This window comes from Crinia signifera, chromosome 11 (genome assembly GCF_055691185.1).
Source record: "Crinia signifera chromosome 11, ASM5569118v1, whole genome shotgun sequence".
NCBI classification, from domain to species: domain Eukaryota; kingdom Metazoa; phylum Chordata; class Amphibia; order Anura; family Myobatrachidae; genus Crinia; species Crinia signifera.
Genome location: NC_139227.1, coordinates 117820126 through 117835053, shown reverse-complemented (window position 1 = coordinate 117835053; position 14928 = coordinate 117820126). Strand labels below are relative to the sequence as shown.

General features: G+C 47.8%; 1 long non-coding RNA gene across 1 annotated transcript in view; it reads right to left on the bottom strand.

The window, feature by feature from the left end:
* Nucleotides 1-260: 260 nt before the first annotated feature.
* The window catches only part of LOC146046315 (uncharacterized), a 39484-nt gene continuing 24816 nt past the window's right edge, over nt 261-14928 (bottom strand). The window contains exon 4 of the long non-coding RNA XR_014465848.1: nt 261-405. This is a non-coding gene — a long non-coding RNA (uncharacterized LOC146046315). The remainder of the gene's footprint in view (nt 406-14928) is intronic.

Here is a 14928-nt window from a genome sequence, read left to right as displayed (position 1 = left end):
GTTGTGAAACTACAAGTCCCATCATGCCTTGCCACAGTTTTGCTATTAGGGAATGCTAAAACTATGGCAAGGCATGCTGGGATGTGTAGTTTCACAGCTGTAGTGCTACAGCCCGGACATGCCTGTATGAGATGTTATGTACATTATAGTGAATATTTTGACTGGCTTGTATAATTTCCAGGAAGACAATAAAGCTTTGAAATACTGAATAATGAAGATTAGCTGGACATTTTGCCTGGTAATGATGACAGTACTTATATCTGATTCACACACACTTTAATTGGATGCAGTCAGATGGGTCAACGAGCTCTGCCCAGGTTCATTAGGAGGACAGCAGGAGGGTGGTAGACTGGGCACCTTGCCCTTTCCTCAATATGCTTCACCTGGCTTGGCAGCTGATTTAACCTAAAAAAAAAAACACACACAAAAATGACAGCCAGTAAACAAGCGGTGTCTGCCAAAACATCTTCAGCTCAACTGAGCAGGAGCACCCTCACTGTGTCAGTCATTAAGCACTGAGCGAATGCCTTGGCACTGCCAGTCAGTACAGCAAGTGCAATGCTAAGAGCTGGGGGCACCGAGCCCTTAAGCCACCGCCAACAAGTGACAAATCCGTGTAGGTGCCAGTCACAGAAATAAAAGCCTAAGAACCAAGGGAAAGTCATTTTTATTTTTCTTGCCAATCAAAACAGAGCAACGGTATGCCAATCTACAATTATAGAGAACTGGGATAGACGCGCACCGGGCAGTAGGATTTTGCTGATGCCAAGACTTGCAAATTGCTGTTGAAGCATTATCTAACCAGATTATAAAATCTTCCCTAGGGTCGGACTTCAACGCTGGTGTTTCAGTCCCATTCTGCAAAGTCCTAGCTTGCTAAAAAAATATATATTATTATTATTATAAAGCCTTTAATGCATATCCTTTCAAAACCAAATAAGGCCGATTAGCCCAATCACATGATTCATGCCCGGTGGCATAATGACCAGGTATAATGGCCAGGTAGGCATTTTAAGTCGTTCGCTACTATCTACTTGTACCATCCCTGCTCTCAGGGGGTCCCACCGCCGCCTCGCACAAGTTGCCGGAATGCCTCTAAGCCACAATTATTTAAAGCACCGAAGGCTTCTTTTGATAAAAATAAAAAAAAACGTATAAAGAGGATTACAGAACTGTAAATGAGAACAGAGCGGGTCCCCGAAGAACAGATGTATTTCGAAAAGAAACTTGGCTGTGAGCCGCAGCTGTATTCAGACTCCCCAATGCACAAGAAAAACCTTGGCGGTTTCTTTCATTACCCGCTTACTGTACAATGCAGGCAGGTAAGCTGGCAATCTACGGCTTCCTTTGGACTTTCTGTTTGTGCACTGGAAGCATAAAGCGATGTGTATTTTCCGTGTTATCTGTGCCACTTTGTACCAGCCTTACAACAAGCGTCTAATAGCACATGAAGGCCGAGAAAAGTGTTCTATGCTGCTGAATGAAGAGATCTTAGCAGCCGCCTGGGAGCGGTAATCTGTGTATGCTGGGAGAATGAATGTATACACATAAACTGACAAGAATCATACATTGATTTGAATTGAATTTGCCATTACATAACATTACACAGGCCGTAATTTAATAAGTGGTTCATTGTCTCTTGTTAACAATGAGATGAGCTTAGTTATGTCTGTCTCAGTCTGTTATCTCACGAAACAGCGTCCGCAGCATAGGTGGGAATGCAGGTCTGTTTCAGCTCGGAGGAGAACAGTGTAATTTTGCATATATTAATGGGTAATGTAGATCAGGGCTTAGGAATCCAACCGCAGGGGGGGGTATATGTGTAGCATGAGAAAGAGGTCATCATAATGTGTTCTCAGGGCCATGCCACCCTGATTATAAATCAAGTGGGTGGTTACTCCGCAGGTGCAAAGATCAGAGCCATATTTTCAGAGGGTGGCGGGGAGTGTAGGCCGAATTCTGGGCTTGTTTGGAGTGTGTAGACAGTGGTGGCAGAGGTGGAATTACCATTGGTGCAGCAGGTGCATTCCATACCTGCCTACTTTTGTACACTCCTCTCCGGGAGATGCCCGGAGAGGAGTGAAAGGGGGCAGGAAGAGGTTACGTGTCAGGGGGTGGGACAAGGTTACGTGTCAGAGGGCAGGACGAGGTTACGTGTCAGGGGGCAGGACGAGGTTACGTGTCAGGGGGTGGGACGACCCGCATCCAACTCAGAATCAGTCTATATAAACGTCATATAGCTTTCACTCTCACTGTGACCCATGTTGGTTCTCCTGGACAGTCTCAGACAGAACCATCATCTCATCTAGCCTTGATGACTCTTATCTCACCCATGTATATTGTGAATAAGAGGAACTGTTTCTCTAACTGCATAGCTGCCTCCCCTTCTGCATTCTGCAGGAGACTCCCTGATATACCATCAATCTCCCCCTCTCCCTCATTAGTCTAGCAATCTCCCTCATGTCACCTAGCCCACATTACAATGTTACATCATAGTTACCTCCCCTCCTGCATTCTGCAGGAGACTTCCTAAATAGCAGCAATCTCCCTCTCTCCCTCATTAGTCTAGCAATCTCCCTAATTTAACCTAGCTCACATTACACTGATACATTTTTGGTGAAAAAAGGAATGAGACACAGATACATTTATATTGAATTATCAGCGCCATTTCTTAGCACATTACCAAGTATAGTATCTCTTAATAACTGCTTTCGGGCTCATCTACATTTGGATATAAGTCATTGGAAAAGATTCCTCTCAGATGTAGCAGTACACACCCACGCTTCTAGGTGCCACGTTCACAATCTCTTTTCACAATCTCTCCATATATGGAACTAGACACGCCATTTGGGTGGAGCATGACACGCTACCTCAATGGGGCACTGTGCAAAATACTACTACCAACTATAATCTCCCTGAAACTAGTTTTCAAAAGTAGGCAAGTATGTAACTAAGTTCTATCTGGGGGGCTGCTCACAACTACAGACAGCAGATTAGGAGTCTGCGTACCGCGAAACGTTGGTAACTGATTTTGCACCTATTTATGGGATAAAAACCAAGTGAAAAATTCCCAAGTCTTTGAGTGCCACTGCTTCAAAAGGAACTCTCTCTCTCTCTCTCTCTCTCTCTCTGCGATCCCTCTCTCTCTCTCTCTCGTTCTCTCTCTATCTCTCTCTCTCTCTCCCTCTATTTCTCTGTATATAGCATTATGGCTTTACTTCTACTGAGCACGGTATTTTTAGAGATAAACTATCAATTTAATAAAATAAGGCCTGCCAGCATATATCTTACCGCAGATGATCTTGAAGCTATTAGGGAGCACGGAACCCGTTTGGGAGCCTCCAAAGCAATTATATGGCTGCTTTCCTGTGAAATATACAAAATTGCGCCAGCCAGGTCCATTTATCAATCATACACGGAGTCCATTATTTCCCATTGTACAGAGCTTCATGCTTTTCTCACGTATCCCCAGCAGTCAACTAAAGGGATCTGCAGCCGCTATTTTTCATAATGTATAGTGCCGCTTGTGTGTGTCTGAGAATGGCTTTATGTTACAGTTCTCTGGCTGATGAAACGCGGCACTTTTATTCATTCCTGGATTGTGGTTGAACATGTACCCATTTGCGGAATGTACCACTCTGCCCACGCTCCGAAGCCAAGCATGTACAGCCACCAGTGGCAGAGACACAGGGAATCCAGTCGCATCCCCCCTTGCGACTTAAGGACCGTAAATGGTTATAAACGGGAGTTCTCGTGTGGGATCTGGATGATAAATTGACAAGGTCTAGACCGACAGTCCATATGTCTACACCAAAAGGTTGAAATGTGTAATGTCAACATTGACAATAGGTCAGCACAAGCAAAAAAGTAGACATGACAATGGTTGACATATGAAAAGGCCGACATGAGTCTTGCTGCTCATCCTCAGCCATTGGACAGTGCATACAGGAGCCTGCAGGGGACACTGGGAATTATGCAGAATGTTTTCCCTTCAGGATACTGGTACATAAGGGGATTGCGGGCAAATCTCTGTTATGATCGCATTGACAAGGATCACATACAGGGCTGCCACTAGGAATTTCGGGGCCTGGGACTGATTTCCAGTCCACCCCCCCCCCCTTCATCTCCCCTTCCTTCACTTACCGCCCGACTCCTGCTCTGAATCCCTCATCCACAGCAGGCTAGTCCCAAAGCACAGGCTTCTTCAATGCAGGATGCCAGCGGCCAATTAAAATGCAGCACCGGCTGGTGAGCCAATCAGAGCTCGTGTACCGGCAGCCGTTCTGATTGGCTCGAAAGCCGGTGCAGCATTTTAATTGGCCGCCGGCATCCTGCAGCACGGAAGCACAACGGAGGCAGTTGGGGGGGGTTTGCTGTGAGCAAAATTAGGTGCCCGGGCCCTTCCAGAGGCTGAATCCTGGGACAGCTGCACCCACAGCATCCCCCTGTTGCCGGCCCTGATCACATAGACTGGATAAAAAAGTTCAAAATGGCACTTTTATTTTTCAAGCAGCAGGGTGCTCCAGCGGTAATAGGTCACAGTGTTCTCTTTCGTGGTCAAACTGGGCAGCTAGAACACCGTCAGGAGCATTGGACTTGTCCACACATTTTAAAGGTAGCTCACAGGTGCCACCAATCAACTTTACCGCAGTATTCCTGAGCTGTGTGCTTAAAACAGGGAAAACCTATTAACCCTGTCACAACAATATATCCTTCCCAGGACACAAACCAGCTTTTATATCAATAGTAAGCGGTGTCCGCATGAGAAAACCCACATGCACTTGAGCACAGTAATCGTCTTTCCACTGCCTTGGTAAATGTCCTGTCTACGGTCTAGAAATTTAGGACCCCACTTTCTTTCGCAGTTATTCATATTGCTTAGGCTGCGGTTAGCTCTGATTCTGATTCCAGCAGTCTTAGCTCAAATTTCAAGGAATACGTTGAACAAGGTCATTGAAACGATGTAAGGTAACAACAACATTCAACATCCAAAGCAATTAGGGACATGCTTAATGGTCATTTAAATTCACACCAATTAAGTTAACTTAAACACAGGCCTGCCGGGCATCTTGACTTAGCAGGATCGATATCTAATTTGGTGTTGACACACGTAACACAGCACTCTAGCTGAGTAGCAGGATTTCTCCTATTGTCACTGAGGATAATTACTTGTGGCTATTAGGTGTCAGCGCACATAATAACTTAGCAGTTAACTTCCATTCGTAGTATCACTGCTGATAACACTGCGCGCTTAACGTTAACTCTCTGTTTTAGTGCATTGTAAGAAATAAGGTATATTTATTATTAACAGTTTCTTATATAGCGCACACATATTCCGCAGCGCTGTACAGAGAATAGTTGAACATTCACATCAGTCCCTGCCCCAGTGGAGCTTACAATCTATATTCCCTACCACATGTACACGCACACACAGACATTCTAGGGTAATTTTGTTGGGAGCCAATTAGCCTACCAGTATATGTACCCAGAAAGGGTTTGTTGGATGGAACGTTCTACTCCTTTTCACCCCTTTAGGAGTCAAATTTAGAACAATCTCTGCTTAGTGGGTGGGTGAAAATATCTGTCACAGCTTCTGGACCCCCCAGCAGGTCCTATACTCCAGGTCACCTGGCAGGTGCTCACCAACTATCACATTTTGATGCACTATAGATGCCAGCCACAGTAACTCCAAAATGAAGCAGCCAATTACAACGCTTATATTTGTCTGCAAATCTTGGAGCAAGACCTTTATTTGGTATATGCCCTGCTCAGATAACGGCATCATAGAAATATATCCCTCATAAAAGTCGTCCTCCTATAGATGTATAGATTCATGACAAAGCAGTGATGAAACGCATTGGGCGTGGCTTATCTGGTGGTGGATGTAGTGATGTCATGAGTCCTTTTAAGGAAGTGTTACATTGCATGGACCGTGCTGAAGCCGGGAGATTGGCTCACTGATGTATACTGATGGCTTCACTCTGAGGCTTTGCTGTTTATATGCAGGATACTGCTATTTCTCTATGGATGTGAGCATTGATACAAGTACATTTTATCTTGATATCTTGATATTCTCACATGTCTGATACAGTCTGCCTGAGGTTGGGGCTGTAGGACGGTGCTTCACTGACATCATACATGTAGTTGACCAGAAAAGGACCATCAGTGAAATAAAGACTTTCCGCAAATAACACATTGATCGCACCATCTAAACTCACAATAGCCCCATGTCATGTGCAGATTCTCCATCTGAGTATGACCTCAAGTGAAAATTATTCTGCATCTGTGTATGTAACTACCTAAGCCAGGGGTGGCCAAACCGGTCCCCGAGATCTCTCAACGGTCCACGTTTTCCAAATCACCTAGCTGGTGCACAGCTGTGGTCATTACTAACTGTCACATTCCCCAGACCAACTAGCTGGTGCACAGCTGTGGTCATTACTAACTGTCACATTCCCCAGACCAACTAGCTGGTGCACAGCTGTAGTCATTACTATCTGTCACATTCCCCAGATCACCTAATTGGTGCACAGGTGTAGTCATTACTAACTGTCACATTCCCCAGATCACCCAGCTGGTGCACAGGTGCAGTCATTACTAACTGTCACATTCCCCAGGTCACCTAGCAGGTGCACTGCTGTAGTCATTACTAACTGTCACATTCCCCAAATCACCTAGCTGGTGCACAGCTGTAGTCATTTCTAACTGTCACATTCCCCACATTCCCCACATTACCTAGCTGGTGCACAGCTGTAGTCATCACTAACTGTCACATTCCCCAGATCACCCAGCTGGTGCACAGGTGCAGTCATTACTAACTGTCACATTTCCCAGACCATCTAGCTGGTGCACAGGTGCAGTCATTACTAACTGTCACATTCCCCAGGTCACCTAGCAGGTGCACAGCTGTAGTCATTACTAACTGTCACATTCCCCAAATGACCTAGCTCAGGCATGTCCGGGGGCCAATTGCGGCCCGTGCTGTCATTTCAAGCGTCCTGCAGCCTCCAACTGTCACATTTCTGAACCTGCTGCATTAATTCCTACTTTAGATTCACAGGTTGTCTGATACACATGGGGGTTATTCTGGTCCGTTCACACGGACCGTACGTTCACATGGGGACTTATGTTTGGTGCATGTGCATACACCGGGTGTATGTGCCTTCCACATCATTGTCAGCGACCATCGAATGATGTGAGTGTTCCCCCGCAGCCTGCGAATGGATGTTTATGTAAAATACTTCTAATTTGCAACTGTGGCTCAGTGCGCAGGGACCAGGGCCAGAATAATGGTGGTAGGGGCCCAGGTGCAACATAGGTGTGGGGGCCCCTACGACAGCAAACGCTGGCTGCTAACAGTCATGATCTTGTGGGATTTCAGGATCCCATGACACTAACTACATGGAGGAGCAGCTGAGCCGCCGGAGAGAGATGCTCAGATACAAATCTCACTGCGCAAGGGCCCCTAATGACTGGGGGCCCCAAGACAACTGTCTCCGTTGCCCTCTACCTTAATCCGGCCCTGGCAGGAACTCTGGAGGCGTGCGCAGAAGAAAAACAATAGCGCAACCTCATCTGACCTCATTGTGTCCGACTGATCATCAGAATGTTCTAGTCTCATGGTTGATGTGCCGTATACTTCAGCTGGGAATCTGGCACCTGGACTTCCACACTGAGACATTACGCTGAGCAATAGACTCCGTAATACTGGCACTTAGGGAAAACAACTAGGTTATCAGCTGACAGTGTCATTCCCTGTGGAGATACAATTACACAACAGAATGCTTGTAATCAAAAGAACATTTACCAAATCAATACGAGCAGCAGCACAAGTAACCATAAAACCACGCAAACAGGAAAAATTCATTCACTGTAATCTCTGGCCCAGGAGCTCAATTAAACTGGAGATATTCCCTATACAGGAAGCCGGTGTGTGTGCTCCTCCACAGGAACGCTGCATGCAGATTGGAATGTTCGTCCTCCCAAATAATGACTGGGGCTCCCCTGGATCCCCTGGGGTATGGAAAATACATCTGCCACCACTGATTTCCCACAGATGATACATGGGAATAGCTTGGATGCAAATAGAGATGTCTGTCAGATGCTGATTGGACAGAATTTGGGATTTTCATGTCAGATTGATTTACCGCAGCTTCTACAAAAACAAGAAGTGGTGTTTCCCATAGCAACCAATGAGATTATGTGTATCATTTCTGTGTAGCATACTAGAAAATGATAGGCAGAATCTGTTTGGTTGCCATCAGGGCCGCCAATAGGGGGGTGCTGTGGGTACAGCTGTCCCGGGCCCCGGCCTCTGGAAGGGCCCAGGCAGCTCAGTGCGCTGAACAAAGCAGCTCCTGGAGCGCAGGCTTATTCACCACAGGATGCCGGCAGGCAATTAAAATGCTGCACCAGCTTTTGAGCCAATCAGAGCTTGCGTACGGACAGCCAATTAGAGCTGCTGCCGGTTTGCGAGCTCTGATTGGATCACCAGCCGGTGCGGCATTTTAATTGGCCGCCGGTATCCTGAGTTGAAGAAACCTGGACGAAAGAGGAGATAGGGGAGCAGGAGCTGGGTTACAGTAAGTCAAGGGAGGAGGAGGGGGGCCCAGGGCCCGGACTGTAAATGAGTCCCGGCCGGGACCCAAAATTCCTGATGGCAGCCCTGGTTGCCATGGGCAACAATACCTCTTCACTCCACTAGTTCTTTTAAACCAGGCATGGGGAACCTTTGGCCCTCCAGCTGCTGTGGAACTACACATCCCAGCATGCCTTGTTACAGTTTTGGTATGTGGCATGCTACAACTGTTGCAGGGCATGCTGGGATGTGTAGTTCCACAACAGCTGGAGGGCCGAAGGTTCCCCATCCCTGCACTAAACCTTCTCCAGTTATCAGCTGCCAGCGCTGATGGCAGTAAAGCCCCGTACACACTGGGCGACTTTTAGCTGAAACCTGCCCAGTGTGTCTGGGGCAGAGGTGAGTGGTGAAGCGCTGATGCGCACTTCCGTATCATCGCCGGCCCAGTCGCTCATCTGCTGGTATTGCCAGCAGATGATCGGCGAAGTGTACGGCTTTCCATAGCATCCTGTTATGGAAAGCCGTCCGCCCCAGGGAAAATCGCTACATGTGTATGCACTGAACGTTTTTCAGCCCAGTGGTTTTCCCCATCATCGTTATCTATACACGCTGGGCAAAAACGCTGTCAGAATTTTGTCCTTGTGGTTCATTACAGTAGTTTTAGAGAAGTAAACAATTGTGTCTGGAGTCCCCCTTTAAATGACCGCTGATAAATAATGTCAAGATAGATGCACCTGGAGAAGTAGTGTAAATGTACTCACGAGCCCCTTATTTAAATAGCATTGGAAGTGGCGTAACTAGCGCTCCCTATAAAAATATTTTGTTTGTTATCACTTTTTTAACCGAAATGCTCATTGCCAGGAGGTACATGCTCATTGCCAGGGGTTACATGCTTGTTGCCAGGGGTTACATGCTCATTGCTAGGAGTTTATGCTTGTTGCCAGGAGTTACATGCTCGTTGCCAAGAGTTACATGCTCAATGCCAGGGGTTACATGCTCATTGCCAGGAGTTACATGCTCATTGCTAGGAGCTACATGCTTATTGCTTGGGGTTTTATGCTCATTGCCAGGTGTTACTTGCTGAGCCACGGGATACATGCTCATTGCTACGCATTTCATGCTCATTGCCAGGAGTTACATGTTCGATGCCAGGGATTACTTGCTGAGCCACGGGATACATGCTCATTGCTACGCATTTCATGCTCATTGCCAGGAGTTACATGTTCGATGCCAGGGATTACCTGCTCATTACTAGGAGTTTCATGCTCATTGCTAGGAGTTTCATGCTTATTGCCAGGGGTAACATGCTTGTTGCCGGGGGTTACATGCTCATTGCTAGGCGTTTTATGCTCATTGCCATGGGTTAAATGCTTGTAGCCAGGGGTTTATGCTTGTTACCAGTTGGATACATGCTCATTGCCAGGGAGTTACATGACCATTGCCAAGGAGTTACAAGCCCTTTGCCAGAGGGTCACATGCTCATTGACAGGGGGTTACATGCTTGTTGCTAGGGAGTTACATGCCCATTTCCAGGGAGTTACATGTCCTTTGACAGGGGGGTCACATGCTCATTGCCAGGGAGTTACATGCCCATTGCCAGGGAGTTACATGTTTGTTGCCAGAGCATCACATGCTCATTGGCAGGGACTGACAATTTGTCTATGGGTCTATTACATATTTTTCACCTCTGCTATATAGTACAATTCATATGTGCATGTTATCATATGAACATATGAACTTTATATGAACATAAAGTTTAAAAATTTAAATACAGATTTAAAAATAATTTGAGACGAAAATAAAAAGTGATTTAAAGTAAAAGTGATGTTTTGTGTTATTATTGCATTACCACATATAACATTGTATTTTTGCGCTCAGCAGTCCCGCAGAGCAGGTGTTTTATGGCGATAAATGAAACATTATTTGTTATTTTGCTAAATCGTTCTTTTTTCCCCCAAAGATTATTATTGTGATTGTAAGAAAATTTGTCTTTTATTGTTTCAGTAAATTACTCCAAAGCGAAGTTGTTCTTATCGTCTGTATTTATTGGGAGTTTTATCCTGTCGTATTTCGTCTTCTGATTGTTATGCTGCTGTTCTTTGTTGCTCTGCTCATATCATTATATTGGGGCCCGCAATTCCTTTTCTTGTTATTTTATTTGTTGGAGCTGATTTCTTATCTCCAGTTCCGCTATTCTCTGATTCTGTATCCTGCAATTCCTTTATTGTGATTTAGGTTTTCGGTACTCTTTACTTAGTGCGGCGCCCGTCGCGGGCATCGCGGGTACATTAATGTATGGCCGCGACGCGACCGACGCGATGCCCGCGATTTCCCATTGAAACCAATGTTAAACAGGGAAATCGTGTCGGTCGCGTCGCGGCCGCACATAAATGCACCCGCGATGCCCGCGACGCGATGCTCACGATTTCCCATAGGGAACAATGTTAAAAGTCGCGATGGACCCGATTTTAGTGTTAAATGGCTCAATCAACCCGATTTGGCCATAGGAATCAATGTTAAATGGGCCACAGAGCCCATTAACCCTTAAATGTCCCCCCAAATTTTTAACGCCACCCCACGATCCACGCCAACCCGAAGCGTGGCGAGCGCAGCGAGCCCGCGAGGGGCGGCGGTACGCGTCCTCCGACCTTTTCATGCCCTACTATCCACGTCGGCGTGGTGTGAGAATATAATAGTGTGGCGAGCGCAGCGAGCCACCGAGCCCGAAGCGTGGCGAGCGCAGCGAGCCCCGCGAGGGGACGCGGATACCTTCACAGGTAGACGCGTCCCCTCGCGGGCTTCACAGGTGTCCGTGGCGACCCGGACACCTGTGAAGCCCGCGAGGGGACGCGTCTACCTGTGAAGGTATCCGCGTCCCCTCGCGGGGCTCGCTGCGCTCGCCACGCTTCGGGCTCGGTGGCTCGCTGCGCTCGCCACACTATTATATTCTCACACCACGCCGACGTGGATAGTAGGGCATGAAAAGGTCGGAGGACGCGTACCGCCGCCCCTCGCGGGCTCGCTGCGCTCGCCACGCTTCGGGTTGGCGTGGATCGTGGGGTGGCGTTAAAAATTTGGGGGGACATTTAACGGTTCATTGGCCCTATTTGGGCTGTGTGGCCCATTTTACATTGATTTATATGCCAAAATCGGGTCCATTGAGGCATTTAAGTGTAAAATCGCGGTCAATCAGGCTTTTTAACATTGTTCCCTATGGGAAAATCGCGGTGATCGCGGTCATCGCGGGCATCGCGACCATCCAATTTTACCCGCGATGCCCGCGATTACCGCGATCACCGCGATTTTTACCCGCGATGACCACGATTTTGATCGGCGGCGCCGTTCTAAGTAAAGAGTACCAGGTTTTCTTATAACTTGCTTGGCTGGATCATTCGGTGCACCCAATCTCTTCTCAGTAACACAAGAATCTAATTGTCTGTTTCTCGTGTTGTTTTATAAATAGTCCGACACCGTCTCACTTGTCTTGTTTCTGCATCATTCTCTCTATAAATCGGGTGAGTGATGGAGCCACATACTGTAGAAGCTGACAAGGTTTATCATATCCAGGCTTAATTATAATAGAATTGAAATTTAGAATTCTAAAACTCATGTCGACTTTTTTGACTGTCTACCTTCCCATTGTCAACCTTCGGACTCTGTCGAGCTGTTTTATTTTCCGTGTCGACCAAAGCCCCGTCCACCTTTAGTGGGCGACTATGTATGTTGACCTTCATTGTGTCGACCTAGCGACTGTATGTCGCTCTGTCAGGGTCCACAATACCGTTGTAATTGTACCAGGGTTGCCGACTTAGATTCTCCTCTCCGGGAGAAGACCGGAGGGGAGACTTTCAGCAGCCGTTCTGGGGGCGGGGCTTGACCGTGACACCATTAAGCCCCGCCCCCAGGATGTAAAATAGCCTAATTCACGAATCTCTGTGGCGGGGGCAGGGCTAAAATGATGCGATTGTGCCATTTTAGCTCCGCCCCCTCCTCTGAGACCCTGGGGGGGGGGGTGGTGCAGTGGGGGTCCCCCTGAATCCGGGAGGGTTGCCCACCTTTCCGGGGGGCCGGGAGTGGGACCCGATTTTCGGGAGACTCCCGGCCATTCCGGGAGTGTAGGCAACCCTGAATTGTACCTTTCTGGAATTTTGGTGGTGGGTAAGAAATGGCTTTTCTACCCACTCTGATCTTATCTTACTATTGTTGTCCAGCTGCGAGATCCTTGTGCTGCAATTATATTTAATTTTTATCCAGATACGAGATCGTCACTGCCGCCACGGCAAAGGTTCTCATTTATACCACAATATAGTGGTTACCACTCTGGTATACGCTTGGTCGCGTACACAGTAAAGCAATTTCAATCCTCTATTTATATCTAGGCGAGGTCCTAACTGCCACTGTGCCAATGATCCTCGATACCTAAATGCGGCCCGTGCTGTCATTTCAAGCGGCCCACAGCCTCCAGCTGGAAGCGGGCAGAGCATCAGATGTGGGAAGCACAGCACAGGACACTAAAGGTGGGGCTCTGGCGAGCGCGCCTTTACCTTGCTGTCTGCTGCAGTGAGGAGGTGCGGGCCGCCACAGTCAGATGTGTTTGGCGTCCTACCCCTGCTGCTGCAATCGTATATCACCCTACTCCTCAATCACAGTGACAGCAGTGTTTGGGGGGGGGGGGGGGGTAGCAAGGGGGAAGCTTGCTCCCGTAACATGCAGAGCGGAGGAGGGCAGCAGCGGGAGCCCAAGCATCTCCTGTCCTTGCAGTGCCTGCTTTGCCTCTCCTTCCTCTGGCTCACACAAGGGGCTATGAAACATACAGTGAAGGGAGTGGGCAGAGTGGGGGACATACAGTGAAGGAGGGTCAGGCTGGGGGACATACAGTGAATGGAGGCAGTGATGGCCATTCAGAGAAGGGGGAGCAGGGGTAGACTGGAGGACATACAGTGAATGAGTGGGGTACATAGTGAATGGGAGTCATACAGTGAAGGAGGGTCAGGGTTGGGGACATACAATAAATGGAGGCACTGATGGACATTAAGAGAAGGGGGAGGCTGGGGGACAGAGTTAATGGGTTCAGAGTGGGGAACATACAGTGAATAGGGACATACAGTGAAGGAGGGGCAGGCTGGGGGACATACAGTGAATGGGGGCAGAGTGGGGAACATACAGTGAAGGAGGGGCAGGCTGGGGGACATACAGTGAATGGGGGCAGGCTGGGGGACATACAGTGAAGGAGGGGCAGGCTGGGGGACATACAGTGAATGGGGGCAGGCTGGGGGACAGAGTGAATGGGTGCAGAGTGGGGAACATACAGTGAATAGGGACATACAGTGAAGGGGCAGGCTGGGGGACATACAGTGAATGGAGGCAGAGTGGGGGACATACAGTGAAGGAGGGGCAGGCTGGGGGACATACAGTGAATGGAGGCGGAGTGGGGGACCATTCTGATGTGATTAATGATTCAAAGAATGTCAGGCTGAATGGTCGGCCCCCCACATTTTCACCTCACCAAATCTGGCCCTCGTCACAAAAAGTTTGGACTTGCTCCAAACAGAAGGATTATATTCTTTGTGTTGGACCTACACATGCCGACATTAAGCCGGGTTGCCTACACTTCTGGAATGGCCGAAAATAGGTTCCCTAACTCTTGACAGTGAAAATGTCGCCACATGAAAATTGTCGACATACAGGTTGACGCTGTCAAAAGGTCAACACAAGCAAACGGTCGACATGGAAAAAGGTCAAGGTGATGTCGTCATGATTTTTGTTTTAAACTGACTTGTTCACACTTTGCCTTCCCAGTGGGCATAGAGGGAGAATAAAACAGTGTGACGAGTGCAGCGAGGGGATGTGGTACAGATATAAGGTGTCCGTGTCGACTTATGTCAACACAGGCACAAAAATAGGAAAATCACCACATCGACCTAATGCACGTCAACATTTTTGATGTGTTGACCTTTTGACTGTCGACCTAGACACTGTCCAAACTCGTACTCCTTATTTCAAAGAGCAGAGCCTGTTTTTCATTTTTATAAGCAATCTCACTAGATCACTCCTACCCCTTTCACACTGCACCTAATTACCGCGTTCATGCCGGGTTCTTACCAGTTCGTAATTAGTGTATGATGTCAAAGTGGTTACAGGCTCCCACAACCCAGTTGCAGCATGGCAATACGAACCGGGAAAAAAGAAGGGTTCAAATCTTCATATCGGTTCGTTGCTGTGTTGCTTTGCGGTGTGAACGGGTTAATTGGGTCGAGTGACCCGTTTCTCGTTCCCACTATGGTGGCGCCAGCACTTGGAGCAGCGCCAGCTCTAAGCGCTACCTCCTCCCCCACCCCCGATGACGCTCC